The sequence below is a fragment of the Echeneis naucrates genome, chromosome 16, assembly GCF_900963305.1.
Source record: "Echeneis naucrates chromosome 16, fEcheNa1.1, whole genome shotgun sequence".
Classification (NCBI taxonomy): domain Eukaryota; kingdom Metazoa; phylum Chordata; class Actinopteri; order Carangiformes; family Echeneidae; genus Echeneis; species Echeneis naucrates.
Genome location: NC_042526.1, coordinates 9,523,430 through 9,537,017, shown reverse-complemented (window position 1 = coordinate 9,537,017; position 13,588 = coordinate 9,523,430). Strand labels below are relative to the sequence as shown.

The following is a 13,588-nucleotide window of genomic DNA, read 5'->3' as shown; positions in this document are numbered from 1 at the left end:
TTGTTCTATTCATTTTCCTTGCCAAAGCTCTAGAGAAGTGAAGGGGGGAATAAAACCCCAAGTGAACAACAGCTAAGACCTGGGACATGTTTCACATTTGGACACCAATATTGGTTCTTTACAGCCCTTCTGTAATATGTTTTATGTGTCTCCCGAACATTCGAACACGGATACAACACCCCCCATCCCCATTCTTTCAGTATCCCCCTCATACATCATATGGAAGAGCTAGATGTCAACACGCCTTGAGTCCTCTGCTCTTGCTCCTTCTCATAGCAAAAGCCATGTGGGTCAATATGGCGATACAAAGCAGGATGAGGGGCAAGAAAAAAAGAAAAGATAACGTGAAGGGAGAAAAAAAGCAGACCAGGAGACTCAAGAGCATAAATCCCCACATTTATGTCTTATTCACTGAGAATGAGAGATTTTTAGGGAAGCAAAAATGGGAGAAAGGGGGGAAGGAAAGGTCATCCATTGCTGAGCAGTTCCAAAGTGTCAAGGCTTTTGCTGACCTAAGCAACACATTGCTGGCCCTTTAATTAGCTACAGAGAATATTTGTGGACATGAAATGGAATATCTAATCTCCGATCATGGTTGGAAAGAAAAGGGAATGACTCAACCACCCCTATTTACCAATAACATGTTCAACTTTGTGTCTCTCAACCGCTGAAAAGTATTTTGGTTTGTCTGCGGAGAACTTTGCCTTCTCTGTATTAACAATATTTCAATTTCTCTGTTAAGAAGTCATATTTCTATTTGATTTCATATTTTTATTTCATATTACAATGATTTGCTGGTCACAAGGCATATAGTGTAGAAAAAAAATAGAGGAAGTTTTCCATTTCATCACCTTTTTTTTCCATGCACATACACAGATGATGTACATAAATATGGTGCTAATAATTTAAGGATGCAAGGGGAACTCCTCTCCTGTCTCATCTTTCTCTCCTGGTGAAAACAGGCCTTCTCTCACAATGGCTGGATTAATGGCGAACACATGTTAGGAGGTCACTGTGTTCCAGTGGCTGCAATTTAGCATTAGTGGAAACTGTTAGATGGAAACAGCTCAGCTCCCACTCTGCCTTTCACTTCATCCCCTCCTCCAAAGCCCTCCCCTCATTTTAAACTCCTCATTCATTTCCCTCAAATCACACATGGATTACAGCTTTCATGAACTATCCTACAAGGTTGGCACACATATGAGGTTAGGGACAGGGGAAAGATGAATCTCCAAATACTCGAGACTAAGGCACAGTGGCAGGGAAATATGCTGGCAGTCAAGCACTGCACTGCACCAATATTAACAGTGACAGGCTTTATCGCACACACATGAACCACACACACATTTTTGAGTCCTCAAAAATAGCTCTTCAACTGCATTAGTGTGAACATCTAGACAAACATACACACACATGATATCATGATAATCCCTTGCAATCTAGGCTACTGTCACGGAGGTATAAAAGTCTGCCAAGGACATGTGAGAACCGACACAAAACCAGAACAAATAAACCGCACCATAAGTTTTTCCCCTGCCAAAGGAACTGAAAGAAAAAAGGAGGAAAAAAGAAAAATGGAGTGAGAAAGAGAAAAGCTACAGAAGTTTAAAGGGGAGAGAAGCCCACAGCACGCGGCACAGAGTGTGCCTCACATGCAACTCCTTCCCACCCACAGAGCAAGTCTCCAACATGCTGTGTTTGCTGGGCCAGGATGGGGAGATCTGGAGCAGAAGCTGACATTGTGAGACTAGATAACAGGGACAGCAGCAGGGCACCAAGCACAAGGATTGAGATGCTTATTCGTATCAAAACAAGCTGAACAAAGCAGAACTATATCAGCAAAAATTGGCCATTAGGAAATGATGGGTGATTTGAGCAAGGAAGATAAAAGTAAAGATAAAGCTCCACATGCAAACAGAAGAAGTGGAAAATGATTGTCTGTTGCATCTAAAGATGATCTTTAATATCCACACACAACTCATTAAAAAAGTCTGCTTTGTCTGCAGTGATAGCAAACAAAATGTGGCCACATGAGTCCAGAAGATGATGTTTTGCATGTAACTAGGCAACAGTCTGTCAATACGTGTCCATCACAATGCTCAATTCACAAATATATCAATTAACTAACCTATTTTAAACATTAAAGCTCAGCATAGTGATTTTTTTATTTAATCTTCTCTAATGTTATTTTGACAAAAAAAATTAAGCTGAACTTGTATCTATCAGAAGTGACAAAAAAAACTAGAATTCTGTACCACTAAATATAATGAAAACTGCAATTGCTAATTTTGACCTTCATCTAGGTCTCAGCTTTTGTACAGAGGGATAACAACTAAAAGGTAGCTGGAAAAGCAAAATGTAGACAAACTGTGTCTTCAAGGAAGCACAAAAATTGTCTATATTACGACTACAGTTTGTGAGATTTTATTGCTGTTAATCTGTACATTAAAACAAATCAGGTCTTCTTTTGGGGGCAGCACGTCAGTCCTGACTCCACCTTGAAAAACTGTTGATGACAAGACAATATCTCCAGGAAGTGGCCACATCTCCACAGGAGAGACTTATTACAGACCAGAATGGGTGTACATACAGTGAATGTGTCCGATAGTTGGGACAAACTGGTGAGGCAAAGGAAAAACTGCAATTAGACGAAATGTTGATGGATGGATGGTGATGGAAGGAAGGGTAGATTAGGGGACGCAACTGTATGTGTGTACTGTGGACAGCAGGGGAAAGAGGCCCATGCCTGACCTCAGTTGCCGCTACGGAAATTATCCTGCCAATTATCCAGGAAGTATTCCCCTAGTGCTCCAAACACTCAGCGGCCAGCCTTTACGACCTTAGGAAACTTTTCTGTGTTGCTTTACTGTGGTGACCTCACTGCAGTTAGCGTGCACTACAGCTCTGCTGGGAAGAGGGACTGCTACTTGTCACAACCGAAAAGCATTACATCAGGGGGAAAGAGAGTTTAAAGATCTGCACAGCCTCTATATATTAGTCAGCATGGTATTTGCTATTTAGCAGTATAACTGACTGATATAGAGAATATAAACACTGTCTTGATGAGAAAATAAGAAACATCCAAAAAATGGTGAATGCAGTGCATTGCTTACAAAAACAAAAATTCCCCCCAAAAAAGATCCATCCTTTAAGGACACAAGCCAACTAAATACTAAACGATCCTCTGTTGTTATCACAGCTGAATAGAAAGGTGAGACGAGCCCTCTGAGCCAGGCCACTTTACACCCTACATAAAACAGATTGATCGTGTATAGCATAACCTTTTTTTTTTTGATACTTCAGTAAAAAATAAATAAATAAATAAATAAATAAATGTATAGCCTGTTTCACAGTTAGAAATTTTTCTAACTGTGAAACTGGTTTGTGGCCAGGTTAGCTTAAATCAGCAGATATACTGACTTGTATGATTGTTTTTTTTTTTTGGTCCAGCCAAAATTTTAGGTGAAAGCAATGCATGCATGCTCACGCACACACAGGCAACTGGAGGAAAGGAGAAACTGGGAATGGTTCTTGGCAAGCTTCTCAAACTGTGATCCAGTCCATGATGTAAATGGTCAGTCATAGACAATCAAATAACTTGAACTTGGTCAGAATTTGGGGATATTCTGGATTCATCTATTTTAAAAACTGTCTTTGATTTAAAAAGAAATATGTTGCCCAAGAGAGTGTGACTGCGTTTATAAAAGCCAAACTGGAATCAGGCAGAGACTGATGTCAGCCAAGAAGAAAGTAAATGGATGCCGGCACTAAAATAAGCTAATTCACTTGTCAATAGGATTATGCATAAGTAGAACGAATTCAATGTACATCACTTTGTCTAAGTGAGACTATTGGGGAGTAGAATTGACCAGGCAGTAACATAAGCCCATAACAATATACAGGAATGCTTTTAGTGCAAAAGGGTAAAAAGAAAATCCACATATCACAATGCATATCCACAACAGAGGTTTTCCAGAGGGTAACGCCCGATGACTCCAAAAACTCAGGAAAAGACCTGATGCTGCCATTCAGACCAAGTGTTCAAGACATTTCACTCATCAGATCCTGTTGTAATACAATGGAAGTATCGCATTCATTTTTCACAGGCAGCGGAGCACGATTAATAATCCTGATGCATGCCAGTGAAACCATATGGGTCTACAGGAAAAGATCCAGCAGTTAAATTACTAACATCGGTCCATCTGTGCCTACAGAAGATGAAGAATTGGACGCATACACAGCACAGCTCTGCTTTTGCACTGAGAAAACTGAAAACACTGCAATGTTCCAATAGGAACCAGAAACAATGCTCAATAAACACAAATCCCCATCAGTATGCAAATAATAAAGCTGAAAAATGACTACATGTTTCATCCAGGGTGGCGAGGTCAGGCTAGTTGGCAGGCCTGGGACCTTTCTGTGTGCAGTTTGAATGTTAGGATGATTGGTGACTCTAGATTCCATCGAGGTGTGGCCTTCAAGATATCTGCATATGACCTTGCATGGATAAACATTATTACAAGACAATTACTCTCTTTGTGCACTGCAGTGAGGGCCAATTGTGTCTGCATTTCGTTCCACCCTATGCAGCAGGACAGATCTCATGTGAATACTAACGAATGACATCATTACAACAAGAGAGACATCAGTCCCATATATTACTACTATCTTTTGACTTACACAGTGTTAACAATTTTAATAACGCCTTGCTCCCCAGTGGACTCTCTCCCAGTGTAATAAAACATCTGAAAAAAGCTGCACCTCATAAATTGCAGCTGTGAAGTGTTTTTTCCACCATCACGCAGCATGCCGTCTGTGTCAGTGTGCAGGTCACTCAGGAGGAGACATTAACATCTACACAAGTTCCCACGTTGGCAGCAGAAGGAGTACATAAGAACTGTGCTGACTTGTAGCAGAAATCATGTAATATGACATCAGTAAAATATATGCTCCCGGGACCTCAAAAATGAGTTCTGGCAAAGGGTTAGGGTAGTGAAGAGGTCAAAATTTGTTTCATCACCTGAAAATCCATTCACGCAAAATAAGTTAGGTCTCAATCATCATTTCTCTTCCAGTCTGGTCTTGATTTAGGCCAAGATTGATGCACCTTTGTGCAAAACAATGTTGCTATTCAAGTGTAGATATAGCAGCAGGTCATGACAGTACACACAGCATCTGAGGCAATTACTTATTTGCACAGTGTAATAATTTTCTTGTCTGTTTTTTTTTATTGTTCAAAATCAACATAGCTGAGCCAAAACTATCATGACTTTCACTGTCAATTATGTGCCAATCTAAAAAAAAACAAAAAAAAACCAGATCTATCACTATCTCTATGTGCAGGAAAGAGTGCAGAAAAACACACCCAAGAAGGCCTTGTCAACTTGCCAATAATCCATTTCTGTCTTAAGCATCCAACCCACCAATGTAATGTTAAAGGATTATCTGTCACTGAACACACACCATGCACTCAATGATAAAATAAACAGATATTTGGGGATCTCATATACGACTGAAACGTACTACAGTATTCAAGCCTTTAAATCTCAGCAGTAATGCTGAGCGAAAGAGCAACAGATTTAAATCCCCAAAGACTCCAACCCACACCTACACCACAGCAGTGTTTGTATTCCATTCCCAGGATACCATTGGATATTACAACAGAGAAGAAACAACCAGAGCTATATAGGAAATGAAAAATAAATAACCTCTTTTTGTGTCTAATTACTTGACAGTTATGTAGTGATAGAGTTGACTGTTTAATCGTAGAGCTCCAGTCATAACAAAGATCTATTGGAGGATAAGGATGAAATGGTGGTAGAAATGGTTGCAATGTACTAATCCAAAGATTAATAAAGGTGGATATATTAATGGCATAAACTCAACTGCAGCTCACTAAAGGCATACCGTTAGGGCTGGGCAATATATAACAAAATCCTATCACGACATTTCATATCAGTCGATAGATTGATATTTCACAATATAAATCAAATAACTATTTCTGTCATCTTTAAATGTTCCTTTAAACTCCTATGTGAGATTTGAAGCTACCACTTTATTATTGGTTTTAATGTTATTTATTTTCTGTCAGAGGTTAAACATACACCTTGTAGAACTGTATTTCAAATAAATAAAATTATTATATAATAAAATAAAATCTTAATTCTGACCAGTCAGAAGCTTAGAGTGTAACAGGAGAACACAAACAAATCGACAACTAAATTCTTTAGTCAATTACGAAAAAATAAAATGGGTAATACAGAACAGAGAAGTCTCAATTCTGACCAGCCAAAAGTTCGACACAGTCTGCAGTGCACGCTACTCTGCTTCTTGGTGGACTTTAAATAGCCAAAGTATCTTTCTTCTCAACAATGTCCTCGTCTTTTGAGCCTTGGGCTGTGTTTGCTGGGGTGTCTTCCTTGGGGACACTGTCGCTCGTGTTAACATTTTCTGCCATTTTCAAAACATAAGCACGTGTGCTTATGTTTAACCCTGCTGCATCACCTACTCTCTCTGTGTGTCAACCTAGCCTGACATGACTGCAATCTATTCCAGCTGCGTGATTGGCTCAGCACGGCGCTATTGTCATTATCATTGGCTGTACGTGTTGTCAGTCAAAACATGGATGGAATGAGTTCTATCGACCATGTCTTATATTTCTATCGAGGCAAAGTTACTTCGCAATAATTTTGGTTAGTTATCGTTAGTTATTGTTTTATCATCCAGCAATACCGTATGCTTGTCAATGCCTTGGGATTTTATACAAAGTGTGATTATTCATTCAACACAACACACAGAGACAGACAGAGACCAACAACCACTCACACTCAGACCTATAGACAATTTAGAGTCACCAGTTAACCAGCACATGATGTCTTTGGACGGTGGGAGGAAACAGGAATACCCAGAGAAAACCCACACAGGCACAGGGAGAACAAGCAAACTCCACACAGAAAGGCCCCAGGCAGGGAACCAAACTCAGAACCTTCTTTTTGTGGGGCAACAGTGCTAACTGTTGTGTATCCATGCTGCCAAGGTGTGATTAACTACATTTAATAATGGTAATTTTACTTCAGTATATTGGGCATTTCACTGTGCAAGGTGTATTGCTGATCATGCCTATTCCTGAGCAGGATACCTGGCAGCCCATAGCAAGATCTAAACCCAGACATCAATCACACAAGTTACAGTTTGATTAAACACTACTCCAAAGAAAAAAAATAAAAATAAATAAATAAATAAAAAAAAAGAGTAAAACAAGTAGGTGTTCATAAGCTCTTCAATTTTTCCCCACAGTTCTATGAACAATAACCCGAGATAATGAGAAACTAATTGAATCATTGCTTTGCTGTTAGAAGCGCAGTTTTTCTCAGTTTTTTTTTTTTTTTATAATGGCCTGTTTGAAAGATGACTTAGTCATCATCTCTGAGTACTTTCCCATAAAGGCTGAGGTGCAGAAGATGGTAATGAAGCAATGGTAGGAATAAAACCACGGGGGAGGGAAAAAGGAAGTGGGCATGGAAATGTAATAGTGAAAAGTCATGGAAGGCTGGAAATGACAGCTCCATTTATAAATGCATCCACTCAATCCCAGCAGGGGGGCATCCAGTGGCCTGAGCACTGACAGAGTCCTCGCTAAGGGGGGTACACTCCAGAGTCAGAAGGGGGCAGTCCGAGGGGGTAAGAATCCTTTCCAAAACTCTCATTCCCAGAACACAAATCAACCATTCATTTTCCTCCTCCTGCCTTGATGCTCTGGCCCTTACTCACTCAAGCCATGGAAGTGATCAGTAATTTATACTGAATTGAAGGCAGAGACAGGCCCAATCCTGTACAATGACTTAATTACCAGGAGCATCACAGTGGAAAATATGTCCCCTATTATGTGTCCCGTATCATTTCTTTATCTTAGAGTCTCTTGTTTCTGTATAAGTGATAAACAGAGTAGGACCAAATGTTTGCTTGTCCACACATGAATTTGGTCTTAATATTTTCAAATTTATGACCATAATCATATTTAATAATTGTTACATGGTTAGTGTTAAGTTAGGTAGTTAATGATTCCACTATCTCCACAAATTAGCCTGCTGCCCCTCCTCACACTCACAGTCACATGTGTGTGTTGAAGTACAAACTTTCATACACATTTTCAATTCATGAGCAACTATTTTTGACAACCCCTTAACAAGTCACTTAATGCAAGGTGGACTTTGAGGAGCCTGTAATGTATATATAATGTCAGCTACATATAACACACATCACCGGGTGATTTAGTGGTAAGCAGTTCCTGCTGAAGCCCCCCCCAGCATCGCTGATTGAATGGAAAGAAATCTCAATATAAATCACTTCAGGGGGTCACTCTTTAAGGCCACACTGCACCATAAGGATTTGGGACTGTTCAAAAAACACACACACACACCTCCACGCACCTGCGCGCACACACTACTGGCCTCACTACTGAGGCTGAGGATGGATAAGCAGTCGAAAAGACACATCTTGGCAGATATATTGTGGCTTTTACTGCTGTTGGCTTGTGTTCCACTTAACGCCCTTTACTTTTACACACACAGTATATCACTCAGCTGCCTCTCCGCTCACTGTACTGTGAATTCAGTGGTTCAGCAAACCTGTGGGCCACAGTGGTAGCCTTGAATTTCACAGGTCCTGGAATGAACAGGCAGGGAGTACTGAGTCATACCTACCTTTGGTTGGACTATTGGAGACCTAATTTACATTTGTACATATGAACATATTTTATTCTTTGACACATACTGTATTAGGTAATAACTTATACAGTATCTTAAAACACATATTTTTAAATATGTTAATAATAATGTTAAATTCAAGTAACCTTAGCAGAACCTTTACAAAATAACATCTCAGACAATTTTCAATCAAATCAGCATTAGTTGTCCATATGGGACAAGCAGGGACCTCAACAGTAGTGAATGTTTGGAGTCATGGTGGCACATCCAGAGGAACAACAGCTGACCAATCCCTGAGGAGGCATGAGTCATTCACCTGAGCAAACAGACAGGCGCTGTGGTCCAGACTGTTTCAATAAGGCTGAGGTCTGAGCTAGCACATGGATGACTGCACTCCAGGAGGGAAGAAACTAGCAAGTTGTCTCAGAATACACTGATAATGCAATAGTAAAGTTCTGCAGGTACACAAAAGTAAAATACAAATGAGCATTCACTAAAGAATTAAGTCTATAGACGTCAGTAAATTTGTGACTTATCTAATAAAAGTATTTAGAGTTTAGAATTTTTTCCTCTTTTTGTCTTTTGGATAACTAAATATTTACATTAATCTGTGTTCTGAAAACATATTGACTGTTGTATTTAAGGGGGTCTCAGAAACAAATGTGACAGATGTGATAACTATGTTTTTTTGCCAGAGTACCTTCCTTTACCACTAATCAACTTCCATCAAATTAAAAATAAAAAATCAAGATAAAGTAGAGGCAGAAAACCTAACCCTAACTCCAGTGGGTTAGCACTACATTTCCACAAACGAGTCAAAATGGAAAAAAATTCACCCCCATTTGTCGGTTTGTCTACGCTGGGATAAGATACTGTCAGACCGATGGTTGAGGTTGGACCTTCGTCTTGTAGCTGCATGGAACAGATGCTTAGTTAAAAACATGACACCCTCCAGTGGTAATTTAACCTATGACTACCACAAGAAACTCAAAAATGTGCTCACACACCAGGCAAGATCTGGAACACACACCTTATATAACTAACTACTTAGTTCTGTCATCACAATGGTTCCGCTGACTAATCATTAGCTAATTGATCATTAGCATGGTGCCAACAAGCTGAGGCCAACAAGGCCAAAACCAACTTCAGTGATTAATTTGTTTTAGCTTGCCTTAGGTGTTCCATGATACTATTGCAGCCATCTTCTTTGGTGAATAGAATTATCTCACCCAAATTTCTGAACATTTCCTTGAAAAATTAAGCCTAAAGGCAATATTACTTGTAAAATGGGCTGTGTTTTTTGTTTAGTTTTTTTTTTTTTTTAAGAGAGAGGGCTAAACAGTAAAGTGAAAACAGCTGACTGATATAGTCCAACATTATCACCAGGAGTAAGACAAAATAGCCTGGAACTTTGCTTTAGTCTTAACTGTTTTCTGAGTTACTACAGGAGGCCTGAAATGCAAGTATACAAATCAAACTGTACACACATACAGTATAACCTTTTGCCTACTTGCTGAGTGCATACCATAACAGTGACTGTAACGTTAAAGTTTCTATTCCACATCTGCCAACAACTAAAAACACATGTCCTGATAAAGAAACACGAATACACAAATAAGTTGTTTTTTTAACTTAGTTCATACATTTTATAAAATTCACACACATGACTCTGGATATTTTGTCAGTGATTCTCATTGAGAGCAGATCTCAAGGTTAAAAAGTGTCAAACTGAAGATTTATATTAAAATTATATATTAATATGAATAAATATATGAACAATGAGTTCATATAATGAGCTGTACATAAGTGTGATTACACTAGCATCTTGACTCCTCCTATTCAACAACCTCTGCCTGACACGTGCAAAGTGAGAAGAGATTTAGTACCATAAGAAATCTCAGAATCTCCTTGGTAGCAGCTAAGCCATAAAATAGAGAGACAAAAATCTCCGGCATCTGCTTTTTAAAAGGGGTCATAAGGGAGTCTCGACTTTCTTTTGGTTATATAAACAATGGACCGTTACAGTCCAAATGCCTTTAACAGTACAGCTACTGCCCAGCCCCTAAGGCTGTTTCCTTCCTTGGTTTTTACACAAACTAACTCTATAGGCTATATTGGTTGAGGAAAGCTGTGTCCCAAAATGACCACGTACTAAAATTCTAAACAGGGTCTGGAACTATACACTTGGATAGCAAAATCATTTTCAGGGGGGAAAAACAGTTGTAAAATATCAGTCTAATGACAAGGAGTTTAAAGTTACAAATAGTAATACAAATAATGTTGTCAAAAAAAAGAAAATAAAGGATTTACAATAAAATAAATACAAATACAAAAAGCAACAGTCAGGTGAGATTCACACATATCACCAATTTGTTTACATCTTTCAAGCAGCTCTTTGTTTTTAACAAGACTAAGAAATTTGTTAAAAGCTGAAAATTTTGCTTTGTTTTCATTTGTGAGAAAAAAACGAGATGGAGCACTTCTCTTTATACATATACATATATCTGTGTGCGTGTGTGCATGTCTGTGGGTGTGTTTGTGTGTTTGCACAGCTGGAAGCAGAGAGCGGAATCACTTCACCTGGCACTGGTTCCTAGGATGTGACTCCATTAAAAAGCAGACAGGCTCTGGCACCCTCTCAGAAAACAAGAGGCCTCCACTTACCAAAATATCCCTGCATTAGAGCTCAGAAAGCAGGCCAAATCCCTACAAACCCCTGTTGAATTTACTTCGGGGGCAAATGGTTCCCTTTCTAAACTCCTGATAGCTGATTGCTCTGGCAGGGTTCAGGTGGATCTGCTGAGTGGCCTACAGCCCAGTTTCCACTCCATTCAAGTTTCCACTCAGACCCAGACGTGCCTCCACACCTCCCTCCCGTTTCTGCTGCTTTCAGTCTAACCCACCCTCTTCACATCTTCCTCCTCATTCCCACTCCAAAAGCTAAAAACACTCACGCCAGATTTAGTGTAACCTCAAGATCAGAACGTATTTTAGTGTCTATCTGTCTGACTGTCTATGCTGCTCTTATTTCAGGTCCTCCCTTTTTGCTTCACACCATCAGCATGTCCCGTATTTGCCCTTGCAGCTTCCTGTTCAACATGATTCACTGATAAGGCGATGTCACGCAGAGCATAGTTGTGGTAGAGATCAAACCAAACTGAGCTACCCACATTATGTCCATGGCATTTCCAAACCATGGCTATAGGTACGGCACACAGTATTTCATAGAAGCCATTATTCCCTCCATCTCAAGTCAACCTCAGCCGATCTGCATATCTTTTCAATGACCCTCGCTGTGATACTATGTGCTGGGGACTGACAAGCCTGGAGGGCTTACACTCTTCTTTTTACACACACAAGCGTGCAGACCTCCTCCCACACTGAGCACACACTCTCACAAACATCAACATATCCAAACTTGCAAGCATGTGCCCTGCACTACAGTTTACAAAATGAGTCCACGCACTCCCTGTCCTGCAATCGACAGAAATAAAGTGGAAAGACCAGAAGCAATTAGCTGTGAGGCAGTGAGGGAACAAGCTAAAGTCCACCGGAGCCTATATTGTGGATCAAAGCCTGCTGTCCTGTTCTTGTACATGGGTGACTGTACTGCAGTGAAATCTGTGACAAACACAAATTTAACAAAACTGTCATATACTGATATTTAACATTAGCGCTTTTCTAAACATGGCATATACGGTAAGATTTCAGTAAAACTTTGTCATATACTGAGTACTGACATTTAACAAATGTGCTTTAAACATGATTTTGTCCCTCCTCTCGAGAGCTGGACATACAGGGCTTACAGTAAGAAAAAATAAGCTAAAATTACCTAAAAATAACCCTAACCCTGAGCTGGGGGGGGGGGAGACACGACACACTAGTAAACAGTAAACTAGTTTACTAATATATTACTTTAGGCAAACTGCTCAAACCTGACAATATCCCACATCAACAATTTTTTTTTTTTAAAGGGTGATCTCTTTTTTTTTATGGCAGTCCAACAACACTTGATCCAGCACGGTGCCGGAATACTTTAAGCCCTGGACATAATTTGCATTGTGCTTTGTTTTTGTCGCTCTCATTCACCTGAAAATAGTTACACACTGCTGACATGACTCCTCACTTCTCACCTTGCAGTCAAGTGCTGTAAACTGCACGCTGCCATAAAGTGGTATCGGTGGCAATTTTACTCGTACGAGTACTCATGCCTGGTATCGGTGCATCCTTACACATAACCATACATAAACAAGTGGAGGTGTGGTTCACAGCGAAAATCATCCTTGCATATAATTAAAGGAAAGACTAAACAACTGGAATAACAGTATATGATTCACACATTGTGGGAGGTGAGCAGGGGGGATTAGATAGATAGATAGATCGTTTGTTTGCCTGTTTTTTAGTTGTGCTGATTGCAAGTCAGAAAGGGCAATTAAGATGGGAGGATTCAGTCATACCTGTGTAGTCTTTGATCTTTGGTTAATCAGTTGAGCCAAGGGTCAAAACTGGGTCTGCAGGACAGAGAAGGAAAATGATTCATACACCTGCAGCCAGACACTTCTGATACGCCAGGTTGTCTACAGGCCATCTAGAGAAATCTACCATACAAATTTTGTCTGCTGTAATGTAAGATTTCCCTTATGAATTTTGATGCGAAAGAAATTGTACTGAGTCGCTGTGAAAAAACAAAAATTATTTTGGAAGTTATTTATCTGCAAAACGATTTTTCATTTTAAGACGATAAAGGTCAGTGATATCAACTGGCAGAAAAAGAGGAAAAAAGCACATCATATCCTCAACAAAAACATCTTGAACATGAAGCATGAACACAGGAAGAGGGTGAAATGTGAAGTAGTCAAACACTTGAGAGGACTTTGCAGCAC

At 39.7% G+C, this 13,588-nt stretch overlaps 1 protein-coding gene across 2 annotated transcripts in view; it reads right to left on the bottom strand.

The window, feature by feature from the left end:
* The window catches only part of znf469 (zinc finger protein 469), a 136,323-nt gene that overhangs the window by 116,822 nt on the left and 5,913 nt on the right, over nucleotides 1–13,588 (bottom strand). For both annotated transcript variants that reach the window (XM_029522893.1, XM_029522895.1), the window contains one exon: nucleotides 13,163–13,216. The gene's annotated coding sequence lies outside the window, so the exon portion shown is untranslated. Of the gene's footprint in view, nucleotides 1–13,162; nucleotides 13,217–13,588 lie in introns of those variants that run through there.